General features: G+C 38.3%; 1 protein-coding gene across 1 annotated transcript in view; it reads right to left on the reverse strand.

Moving 5' to 3' along the window:
* The window catches only part of FGF12 (fibroblast growth factor 12), a 543,042-nt gene that overhangs the window by 467,930 nt on the left and 61,740 nt on the right, over positions 1 to 13,372 (reverse strand). The gene's annotated exons all lie outside the window — the stretch shown is intronic.

Genomic DNA, 13,372 nt, shown 5'->3' on the forward strand with positions numbered 1-13,372 from the left:
GATGAGAAATAGTCCTATTCCTATAGCGTAATAAACAGCATCAGTAAGATATCACTAAAATGGGTCTTGACTGCTTGGGCATTTTCTTGTTCAGGGATATCACTGACACCCTACTTGAAGAGTAGTCTAAAGTAACTTTTGAACTTTTCAGTTTAAAAGAACCAAAGGGAACCACCAGGCCAAACTTTTACACATAAAATATGGAGGTCTGAAGACGTAAAGGGACTTATCCGGAGCTAAAACCTGAGTTTTCTGGCATGTTATGCCCATATAATCCTCATCAATCATATTGCCTCCTCTAATAACCATTTTTAGTTGGTGACATCCATTGCCAAAATGTAAATATGTGTTTGGGTGCTTTGCTCCTATTATCATCATGTACATATGTTTTTAGAAGATTCCTCAAAAAACCCCACATAACTTCAATAAATAGCTTACTGGGCCACTCTTTACGTATCATGGATTTTTGTGTGAATTCTCTAAAATTTTCAGATCTGGCCTTCAACAGAGTTGGGGTGAAGCAGAGCCCAATTCACCCAGCCCTCTCTCCAACACTGCAGACTAAAACCCTTGTTGTTATATCACTTCCATTTGTGTTGTACAGTTGTCTTGAGGGACTCAGCTCATAGCTTTTTGTTATTTCTCCTCTACTTTACTGATGTTTAATCATGATCCACCAAAAATGAAGTGAGTTTTTATTTAATCATTGATTCAACAAATGTTGCCACCATATGTCAGTTACTGTCCTATGCCTAGGACAGTACAGTGACTTCCAGTACCATTAAAAATAATATGATCAATCATGACTGATACTAGTAAATGCTTTTTGTATCTCAGGTAGTAAACTAGGAACCATATACATCTTGTCACTTAAAATGTTAAATGGTTCACCTAAGCCCCAGGACTACAAGTCAGGATCAGGATTAGAACCTATGTCTGTCACCACCCAAAGTCTGAGCCCTCAGAAGAGTACAACTTTTGCCCTTAGCAGGCTCGTGTCCAGTATGTGGGAGAGACATCTGCCACAATCTGCAAAACAATGTGCTACAAGCTGTTATTCAAATACATACAGGATGTCATTGAGCAGAAAGGAAGAACCCTAACTCTTCTGAGGGCAGTTAATCTTGAGGAATAGATGGCACATGGCAGTCTGATAAGAAGACCGGAAAATTTGTCAAGCAGATAAGAAAAGGAGGGCTTTGTGGCTAGAAGAAGCCCTATGGGGAAGGGTGCAGTCTTTTTTTTTTTTTACTTGTAATTTATAGTTTAATAATTGAGAGATGGATAATCTAGAGAATACACTTACATAGCATTTTATTTTATTTTTTTCTATAAATTTATTTTTTATTGGTGTTCAATTTGCCAACATATAGAATTACACCCAGTGCTCATCCTATCAAGTGCCCACCTCAGTGCCTGTCACTCAGTCACCTCCACCCCCCGCCCACCTCCCTTTCCATCACCCCTAGTTCATTTCCCAGAGTTAGGAGTCTTTCGTGTTCTGTCTCCCTTTCTGATATTTCCACTCATTTTTTTCTCCTTTCCCCTTTATTCCCTTTCACTATTTTTTATATTCCCCAATGAATGAGACCATATAATGTTTGTCCTTCTCTGATTGACTTATTTCACTCAGCATAATACCCTCCAGTTCCATCCACGTCGAAGCAAATGGTGGGTATTTGTCGTTTCTAATGGCTGAGTAATATTCCATTGTATACATACACCACATCTTCTTTAGGGTGCAGTCTTTTAAAGAAAATAGCACATGTGGGAGACTGAAAGTAGTCTGGCATCCTTGGAATTCATGAGCAAATGGTTCCTGCCGAAGCTGAAGAGGCAGGTGGGGTCATGCAGGCCAAACAATGAGGCTGGCACCTTGCCTATAGGGAACAGGCAAGTACTAAAGACTTTGAAGCAGAGGGACAGAGTCAAATTTTAGAGTTAGAGAGATCACAGTGGTGTGCCATATGGATTAAATAAGACCGAGGATGGAGGGAGGGAGGAAGGGGGAATTGAGAGAGAGGAGTTAGAAAGATACCAAAAAAAAAAAAAGATATCACAACTGCACAACTAAGAGAAAATGAGAACTTGAAATAGAGTAGTGGCAGTGGAAATAACATATTAATGGAATAGCTAAAAGACCATCCATTGAAACTTATGACCAATTAGGTATGAAGAGCCTTCATAAAGAGAGAAAAGAATCTAAGGTAATGCTCGGGTTTCTGGTTTAGATAATTAAGAAATCATTAAAGAGGGCAGGTAGAAGCGAAGTTGGAGAGGAAAGACAATGAGCCTGGTTTTAGAAAGGCTGACTTTGTTGTACCCTGAGGAACATTCAGATAGAGATGTCAAGATGGCAGCCCACACTAGAATGGATCATCAGATAGGTCTGGGAGAGGGATGCCACGTAGGGAGTCATCAGGACACACGTGGTAATTAAAGCCAATTGTTTATTCAAGAAGTATTTACAGAACGCCCATTGTATGCCAGAAACTGTTTTAGACACCAGGGATATGGAAGTTAAAAAGACATGTTAAAAAAACGTCCAGCCGTCTTGGAGCCAACATCCTAGGAGAGGCTATATTTTGGAGCACACGAATAAATTTACAATTACGAGTTGTGTTAACTGCCAGAGAGGAAAAGAATTGAGTCTCTATAAAAAAAAATAATAGGGTCATATAATCTATACTGGATTGGGAGGTAGGGGATGGTGAGGGAAGGACTCTGAGATAAAGGGTGTTTAAGCTGAGAATTGCACCTGATAAAGGGTTAGCTAAGTGAAGAACACTCCAAGTGGGAAGAGCATATGTGAAGACCTGAGCCTAGAGTTTGTTGTATTCAAGATACTGAAAGGCGAATGTGATTGGAACATAATGGATGAGCCTAGAATAGAGTGGTAGGAAGAGGCAACTTTAAGCAGATCTATTCATCCAGGGAAGGTCTGTAGCTTGAGATTTAATATCAATCAATCAATCATTCAATCAGAGCAGAAAATCACATTTAATTAGTGGAGGAGAGGAAGAAAAGCCTACAAAAGAAAGATTTTTATCATTTCCAGCACAATATGGTATCTACAAAAGAGTCCTTTCCTCTCAATTGCTATAAATAAATAGTTGTAATTCATGGCCAACTTTTCCACCAGAAGTATTCTCTTCTGGGAGGTTAGAGGAGGAATCCATGAGGTACTTTGTGAATGCAAAGATCTCATGGAATGGATAAACAAAATTGGGTATATCCATACAATGGAATACTACACAGACATGAAAAGAATGAAATACCAATATGATTACCACATAGATGAGCTTGAAGACATCTTTAGTGTAATAAACAAGGCAGAAAAGGCCACAGAATATATGATTCCATCACTATAAAATGTAGATAATAAGAAAATACTTAGAGACAAAATGTAGATTAATGGTTGGCATGGGCTAGGGTAAAGGGGAAATAGGGAGTAACTGCTCAATGGATGTGCAGTGATGAAAATGTTCCAGGATTTGATAGTGGTGATGGGTGTACAACTCTATGAATATACTAACCACCACTGAGTTGTACACTTTAAAAGGGTGAACCTTATGGTATATGAATCATATATCAATAAAGCTGTTACTAAAAAATTGCATGGGACATCTTCCTGTGCTCTCAGTCTCCAGAAGTGATAGGTAGACATAAAACTAGATAGATCTAGACCACTTGCTTATATAGGATTTTACCTAATTTAATTATTTTTAAGCTCATGTTATCCTTGATGAGCTTTGGATGAATGAGTTATGTCTATATAAAATGATGACTTTGGAAGTTCAGTTCCATAAGATTAATTTTTTACCCGGAAATATGCTGAAAAAGCTTTCAGTAATCCATCACATGAATAATGTGAAGAAGACGGAGTAAATGTGTCTTATAAAACTTTGCCACTTACTACCTTGTAAAGGTACTATCAAGGAGTCTCATCCCTTGTGCTGAATATTAAGGATGATAGATAAAAAATGAAGCAGAGCTATAATACATCGGGACTTTAATGAAGCTTTGGATTCTATCCACATGACATATTTATCAATGAACCAAAAGATGTGTTTCACACACAATTTATCTTTCCAGTACTAACCTACCAGTTTATTACAATCTAGAAAGTAAAGAGGGAGTAAGGTGCACTGTATATTAAAGTTCGCCCAACAGCCAAGGTAAGATTGAAAATTTTAATATATTCCCAATTTAAGAAACTCAATGATTTATCAAGATGTTGAATCATTATAATGTTCAAATACTCAAAGAAGTTGAGAAACGAGTAGTCTTATCAGTTTTTTTTTCAGTTTTCCCTTGATAATTGTTAATCAAAGAATGGTTACCAGGAATTTATATTAACTTGAGGAGCATGGCTTGTCATTTATGTTATGGACATTTAGGGAATAATGGATATATGAGTATCTATGATGGCGATCTCATCAAAGTAAAAAATTCCTTAGAAAATACGATGCAAATAAATGAATAAATGCATGGATGAATAAATAAGTAAACAAATAAATAAGCAAGCAAACCAAGTAGAACTGCCCCAGAAGAAACAGACTGAAAATATTTATCAATAAAAGTTTAATATTTTATAGGTCTCAAAGTATTTTCATATCTATTAAAAATTTGATCTTCAAATCATTCTATGACATAAGTAGTACAGAAAGATAGCCCCATTTCAGAGAGGGGCAAACTAAGGCTTAACAGGATAAGGCCACTTTGTGCACACTCATAATTTTGCTAAGTAGCATATCCAATTTTATACCAACTTATATCATGTCTATTTCTTTCTTCGTTTCTTTCTTCGTTTCTTTTTCTCTTTCCTTCCTTCTTCATTTCTCTTTCTTTCTTTAAATTCATTCATTTTTAAATTAATTTTTATTTAAATTCAATTTGCCAACATATAGTATAACACCCAGTGCTTATCCCATCAAGTGCCCTCCTTAGTCTTTCTTTCTTCCTTCATTTCTTCTTTCTTTCTTTCTTTCTTTCTTTCTTTCTTTCTTTCTTTCTTTCTTCTTTTTCTTTCTTTCTTTCTTTCTTTCTTCTTTTTCTTTCTTTCTTTCTTTCTTTTTTTCCTTTCTTTCTTTCTTTCTTTCTTTCTTTCTTTCTTTCTTTCTTTTTCTTTCTTTCTCCTTTTGACAGAGTGTGCATGGGTGCACACAAGAGCAGGGCAGTGTGGGGAGGAGGGTGGGGTAGAGGGAGAGAAAGAGAATCCCAAAGAGACTCCACACCTAGCTTAGAGACCCCTGTGGGGCTCCATCTCATGACCCTGAGATCATGACCTGAGCCGAAATCAAGAATCAGATGCTTCACCGACTGTGCCACCCAGGTGCCACATGTCTAGTGTGATTCTGACATGATACAATATTTTATAATTATTTTTAGTGTTTATTAATGTTATTTTTATCACCACAGGATAAAAAAGATGTATATAAATATCAGAAAGTGAATAATGATTTATCATATCACAAAAATGGCCTATGCTATAAAAACTAGCTAGTGACTGAGAAAATAATGTATTTTTGAAAAATATTTGATTTTGTTGGTTGATTTTGTCTTTGCTTTTATTCATTTTATAAAGAAATTCAAGTCACTAAGCTACCTATCAAGGACTAAAATACCTATACCTATGTCCTATATGTACAGAAAATAAGTGTTTCCTCCCACTATGTGGTCAGGTTTCAACTATCCATGGCTTTAGAGGGACAAAGAATATTTAGAATTTTTTAAATCTCTCTGAAATTCAGATTCTCATGTAAATGAGTATTTCCCCTTTTGCCATAAACATATTATTTTGTAAAACCCACCAAATTGGAACACCTGGGTGACTCAGTGGTTGAGCACCTTCCTTTAGCCCAGGGCATGATCATGGAGTTCTGGGATCAAGTCCCACACTGGGCTCCCTATGTGGAGCCTGCTTCTCCCTCTGCCGTGTCTCTGCCTCTCTCTCTGCGTGTCTCTCATAAATAAATAAATAAAATCTTAAAAAAAAAAAAAACCTCACCAAATTGCCAGCTTTTGTTGGTTTTTTTCTCCTTCTCCAACTAGCTAAGCATCTCCTAAATAAACAATAATTACTTTAAGGTTATTTATTCATGATTCTCCTTTGTGCTCCAAAAGTAGGAGAAATATGAAAAATGAGAAATGGCATCAGGAGAGAGCAATAGAGAGGAAAAAATCTGGGGAAAATAATGCTTACGGAAAGTAGAATAATTTATCCTTATGATCAGGCTTTCAACTGAGTAACAATCTAATAAGAACTAAATTTGCAGTACAGGGTTAGGAGGCAGTTAGGGATTTCCTCGAATGTGGAGTTGATTAATCTACAAAATGGATTCTCAAGCAGATCAATGGACTCACTCTTGGAATTATTTCAAGTCATTATTCTCTTTGTGAGATAGAGTAGGTGTCGTTGAGAATGGAAGAAGGGGAGTTTCTACGAGGGAGATAACTGTGTCGTATTAAAAATCAGCACAATCACGGTATCAAAATTAAAGGCCTTTGAGTAGGCTACCCAATCAACAGCTATCTCAGCTCTTGGATCAATACACCTATAAGTGGCACCATCTGATTTAACTGGTAGTCCCTAGGCAGTAATAAATTTATTACAGTGACCCAAGCAAGTGATCCCATCTACTCCTCATCTGTCAATAGAGGATTAATCCCCAAAGCCCAAACCCCCAGCAAGCAACTCTAATAAATAGGGTGACTGAAACGATAATGTCTCCTCATTGGCCAGGGAGGGATTGGTCCTTCCAAAGTACAGATCTCATTGTTGATGAATTTCCTTTTAAGGGTTTTCTTCTTAATTAATAACAGTTTAGATTCTTAATTCATAGATTGCCTTGACAAGCTAGATTTTCCCCTTCTTATTTTAACTTCGAGTTGTAATAAACATCTTGAGTTTTTGTGTTATTAAAATTATACTGAAATCCCATTTTAATGTTTTCACTTATGAATTATTTTCATATAAAATAGAAGTATTTAAAAAATTCTGTTTAGGGTAATACTGTACGGTAGTCCACTCCTGATAATTTTTATTATTAGCACTTCTGGAGGGGGAAATTGTTGGTTTTGAAGGAAATGATTTTTCTTTGATAACTTGGCAACATGCAAATCTGCCCTCCCATCCTTGCATACCCGGCATAAGAAACCATCTCTTACTCTGCTATAGACTACAAGGAAGTGGAACCAAAGAGAGGTGTGGGGAGAGCAATAATGAGAGCAAAATTTCTTCTTTAAGTACAACTCTGACCACAGCACATGTCCCCCAAATTAAACATGCTCAAAACTCCTCTTGGCCTGCAGGATAAAATTCAAACCCTTTAATGGCCTTTACAAGGCCTTCCAGAAACTTGCCAGTACCTCTTTCATCATCCTCAGTTTCTACCACCAATGTATACATATTCTATATTCCAGAGATATCAACTGCTTTACAGCCACCTGAATATGCCACACTGTTCCACATCTTCATGTCTGGGTGCCTGCTAGTTTCAGTACTGAACTCACCATCTTTTCTCCTAGTTCCCCCTTCTGATGAACTCCTACTCATTCTGAAAGAGAGTTCCCATCTGTATTGCCTTCAAGAGCCACCCAAACAACTGCCCACTCCTTTTTGTGCGTGCCAACCCTCTACCTATTATTTACTACATTATTGCATTTATTATACTTCACTGTAATAAGTGCATTTATTATGCTTCACTTTTAAATACATTTTTCTCATCAGTAAGTTTCTTCCAAGCAAGATCTGTGTATTGTTCAACTTGGTATCATTAGCAATTTGCACAGTCCCTGGCACACAGAAAATGTTCCATAAAAGTTGCTGAATGAAGCTGAAGTATTCATGACCTAAAAAATGAAATGTTATAGTTTAAAGCATTAATGGCTTTTTAAAATCTAAGATAAAATTATATGTGACATATTGATACATGTCTCATACATAGGACAATCCTGACTTCAAACATTCCTATTCTCAGATCATATATCCTTATTTTTAATTGAGAAAATATGAAATATGAACAACATAAATACAAAATATAAATAACAGGCTTCATGGATCAATATTTAATCATAAAACAATGAATAAAATACTAAGTTCAACATATTTCTGTCCCAATATTCCAAATCTTTAGGAAGATGTTTGCAACCTGAACACCAAAAAAAATTGAATTCTCAGCTGAAATCTATACATCTGTCCTTTGTATTCATAGACGCAGACATCCACTAGGACCCAAAAGGGAGATTCAGTAAAATCCCATCACATACATACAAAAAATCCAAATCACTTGAGTCAGTGGATTGATAGAGACCATAGTCCCCAGCTAAGGAGGGTCTGAATATTAAGCTTTTTAGTCCAGCAGACATTTGTCACAGACTTTGGACAGGATTTTCAGGTGGTGTGAACTGGGCACCAAGCACCTGGGTAAACCTGGATAGATGCCGTCTCTCTGACCTGCAGTTCCTCCTCTGTCACACAAGCATCACCGAGGGCCTTCAGCCTACCAGTTCTGGGACTGTTTCACGTCATCAAGAATGAGTAGGGAGTGTCAGGGACAGTCACTGGTGACTGGTCAATAAGAGACCTGCTTCCCTATTTAATCCTCCCAACCTTTTCCCTCACTTTTGAAGACAAACAAAACACAAAAACCAGATACTTTTTCACGTAGGTAACACATTTAATATGGGCTGATAAAACCTTAAGTCTGGTGCATTATCATGATACAAAGTGTGTTGAATCCACAGTTACTGTGGGTCATTCGGGAAGATATACATCCTTTCATTAGACATTAAAAAACTATAAGCAGCTAGCATCACGTCTGCATTTATAGGATTTACAGTTTGCCAAAGCATTAGGATACAGTATCTCATTTGACTCTCAGACATCTCTGCGGGTGCAGGTTCTTCCCGTTAGACGGAGAATGGAACAGAAGTTCAGACAGGTTCAGTGTACTGCCTGAGGTCAGGCTACTAATAAATGCAGAGCTAAGATTCAATCATCAGTCTCTATATTTCAAATTCAATTTCATTCTATATTAATGCTCTCCCTCCTTCCAGTCCCGCTGTTCAGGCAGAGAATGCTGCTAAGTGAGAGGAAAAAGGATTAAAAGACTTATCTATTCATTCAAGAAATAGTCGCCAGGCACAAACTCTATGCCAGACACTGTGCTAGATGCCAGGGAAAACCGAATCCCACTCAAACCCTCTCCTCCTGGACTTCCAGCCCTTATGCTTACAGGAGAGACTAAAATGGGTAAGTGTAACTAGATGATGTAGGCAGATGTTATATGTAAAGATATAAGCGAGGAGCTATGAGAGCACATTGTTTGAACGATTCATTCTGTTTATAAGCATCAGAAAGAGCCTCTGGCACTTAGCTGGACCTTGAAGAGTATTTCATTCAATAAGTGGACACTAAAAAGAACAGTGTGAGAGACAGTTCAGATGGATGGAAAGGGCCAGGCTCATCCTGGGAGGCAGTTCTTTTGGTCAGTATGGTAAGATGAAGCCTGAGGAGGTACCAGCTTTGTTGAGAGAAAGCCAGACCGACTCTGGGGCTGCAAAGTGAAACATCCTCCCCCAGATTTTGTTCTCCACACTTTCCCAAAGAGGATACTTACTTGCGCTTGGCTTTGGAATATCCATAAAGGATGGTTCTCAATATGTGGTCTTGACAGCATCAGCATTGATATCACCTGGCAACTTTGAGAAATGCAAATCCTCAGAGCCTGGTCACCAACCTACCAAATTGAAAATCCCACGGGTGGGGCCTGGTACTCAAAGGTTTTACAAGAACCGTAGGTGATTCTGTAGCTGCTCAAGTCTGAGGACCACAGCCTTAAAATATTTATTTTGCCAATTCACATGTCTACCTTTTAATGTAAAACATCAGTTGCAGTCACAAAGTTAGCCCACCCACCTTTTAAATCTGCACAGTAATTTTTTGTGTGCATGTGACAGGAAGTAGGTCTGCTGATCACAGGTAAAATGGACTACTTGGGAATGAACCAGGAGTTTATGTTGAGGTGCAGAGCCAACTCCTCAAAACTGTTGGAAGGGAGATGTAAGTATCTGTGGTTCACTTGAGAAGATGCCATCCGTGGCCCTATTCTCCCTGGGATAAACTTCTTTTGTGGCACAAGACTTAATGTCAGCCAATCTATAACACCATCTTTTGAATGGCTCACAAATGGGAACTGTGAAATACTTTTTATGAAACACTCAAGTCACATTCAAGTACAGCAAGAGGAAAAGGTGGGCACACCCATCTTTCTGCAATCTTTTGGTTTGGCTTAGAACCGGCTATAATCCAATTTGATAACTAACTATCAAGCTCTCTGTTGTCAGCATGACTAGGTTGGATGTGGGGATGTGGGTAATAGTTACAGTCTTATTTTCAAGGAGTTTACATTCTGGTTCTTTGAAATACTCATAAAATCCCCTCACTTTTCCCTACTCACACCCCAGGAACTCCTTTACTCCCTACTTTAGGAGTTTCTTCCTGGAATGCTTGACTGTCAAAACACATCAAGACCTGTCAAAGCTGGGCTCAAATGCCACCATTTTTCCCTCAACCAGATACGATCTCCTCTTATACAATACAGACCAAAGAATGAATTATTTTTCTCTGACAGAGCTCTGTGGCCTTCCGGGAATGCAGTACAGATCTGTATTATTAACAATATTCTAATTAGTTCCTGTATGCCCTGTAAGAAAACCTTGATGCAAATCATTTCTAATTAAGAGAAAGACAGTGGATCAAATTTTCATTAAACCAGAATGAAAAAATAAATAAAACTCTTTTTCTTTTTAATATCCAATCCTCCCGTTGGACTTCCTAAGTGATGGTGTCACCCTGACTTTATAAATGCTGAATGTTGCATAACAAATACATGAAGGACTTCAGGATTTTGCCACTGCATAAAAAGACAAAGAATAAGTATGTTACCTGTAGATTTTAGATTTGGAAGTGGGCATGAGGAGATGTTTTGTTGAAGTCTGGGAGGCAAGTAAGAGGGTTGGGGTAAATCTAGGTTATCTGGTTGTGCTTCCTAGGTCCTCCTTAACTAGTATTACCGGGTAACACACTGTTGTAGTATCACACAGGAGAGAATTCTTTTTGAGATAATTGATTACTACTAGGATATTTTTGGAAAAATGCTTCATTGTTGCCAAGAATGACTAAAATCTGATCTGGATCTAAATAATAAATTCAACGCTACCAACACAATGGTATTTTTGAAGGTACATTTACTTTGAAATATGAGATTTCATTTAAAGCTCAAAACACTCCTGTCCTACCATAATGTCTTGCCATGGGGGGGGGGGGGAGGGCATTCAATACATCTCTGAGAAGAGACAAAACCAGTAATAGGAAGGTAAAAGGTTGTTAGTCCCATTTCACAGGTAGAAAATGGAACCTTAGAGTGATAGGGCTGGGAAATGGTTTAAGGTGGAGCAGAATAGAGGATTGCTGAACACAGTCCATTCTTTCTCCCACACCATACTGATGTCACAGCTCAACAGGCCTGAGTACTACATTTACCCTTGTATATCAAAACTGTTCGTGGTTCTCATATATCCTAGAGAAAGAGTGCCATTAAGTTGCTTCACTGATAAACTCTAGCTACATATAAAAAACCCACAGCGAGGGCAGCCCAGTGGCTCAGCGGTTTAGCACCGCCTTCAGCCCAGGGCCTGATCCTGGAGACCCGAGATCAAGTCCGGATTGGGCTCCCTGCATGGAGCCTGCTTCTCCCTCTGCCTGTGTTTCTGCCTCTCTCTCTCTCTCTCTCTCTCTCTCTGTCTCTCTCTCCCACTCTCTCTCTGTCTCTCATGAATAAATAAATAAAATCATTAAAAAAAACCACAGTTAATTTGCCATTCCTAACAAATCAGTGGAGGAAGAAAATAATCGTCAACCAAATTGACTGACCACATCTTTCACTTTTCAGAGCAATGTTGGCTTTTCACCTTATTCCCTGGAGCAATGATAAAGAATCCTTCCAGCTCTGTACTTCAGCATAAAGAAACTGTGTTGGGAATAACAGCTGGGTAGCAATATAGTAAGAAATCTTTGCTATGCAGAATATGAAACATCTTATTGAAGCCTTACTTCATGCATGGTGTATATAACACCTGATATGAAATTCCTCTCAAAATTCTCTGTGTGACAGAGATGTATGCGGCCTGAGTGTTAGCTATTTCATTCCCCCTGTATTAACTGTCTCTATCTTTGGCAGCAGCGATGTGCCCAGGTACATATCTCAGCTGCCCCTTTGTAGGTTTTAAAATTTAAACAAAACAATTCTAAGAGAGACTTTGAAGAAAAAGAAAGTATTCTATTGGAAAGCCCTCTGTTTTACCCTTCTCTTTCTCCATCTCTGCCTGAGATTGCAATGTGATGGTTGGAGCTGCAATAGGTGGACATCTTTTGACCATGAAGCAACCTTGAGAACAGAAGTGACGCAATAGCAAGGGCAAAACAGAAGGATGGAGGAAAATGGAGAGTCTAATGATATCCTAATACCATCATATCAGCTTTGGGATGCCTATCTCTTGATATCTATGTTAAAAGAAAATTAATTCTGTTTAGTTTAAGTCACTATAATTTCAGATCTCTTGTTACTGATATTGACCAATATAATCATAACTGATGAATTCACCCCAAAGTGGACAGAATAGAGAGCCAAAAAAATTTGATTATGACTGCATTTTAGAATTAAAGACCAACTGAGTAATAGATGGACCAGTGTTCCACACTAATGTGGGCTAAAAGAGGCAGATAATTTTCCCTAAATGAGGCAACCAGAAATGGAACTTGATCAGGAGTCTGAGTCATGCCAGAAAGAAGATGATGATGTTTGGAACCCTGTATAATTATGCAGTAGGGGTGGCGGTGGGGGAGGGTGGAGAGGTGAATTAAGGAATGAGGACATTGGAACAAAGGATTAATGGAGCTAGAGGGAAAGGCACACTGTTTGGAACTGGAGGGGCTACCATCACTGGCCTCCAGAGACATGGAACCAGAAAAGAAATGTTACACACCAGGTAAGAAATTCCCTTATCCAGGGGGTTCAGAGAAACGTTTTCTTTCCCTTGCAATATCTGGCACAGGACTTTAAAAAGGGGGTACACATTCCTTAAACATAGGTTGATTGATTTAAAGCCACCCAGAAAATCAGTGATTGAAGTTCACATGGGAGCCTCATTCTCAAAAGATTACATGAGACACACTGTTCCACCCCAATCCTTTCTCACTCTCATTTAACTGTCACTAAAGAGCATCTAAATTGTAAAGGAAATGATACATCTAGGTAACTGCAATAAAGCAGATACATGTCACCACAGTCTCACAGCACAAAGAGAG

The sequence above is a fragment of the Canis lupus genome, chromosome 34 (assembly GCF_003254725.2).
Source record: "Canis lupus dingo isolate Sandy chromosome 34, ASM325472v2, whole genome shotgun sequence".
NCBI lineage: Eukaryota > Metazoa > Chordata > Mammalia > Carnivora > Canidae > Canis > Canis lupus.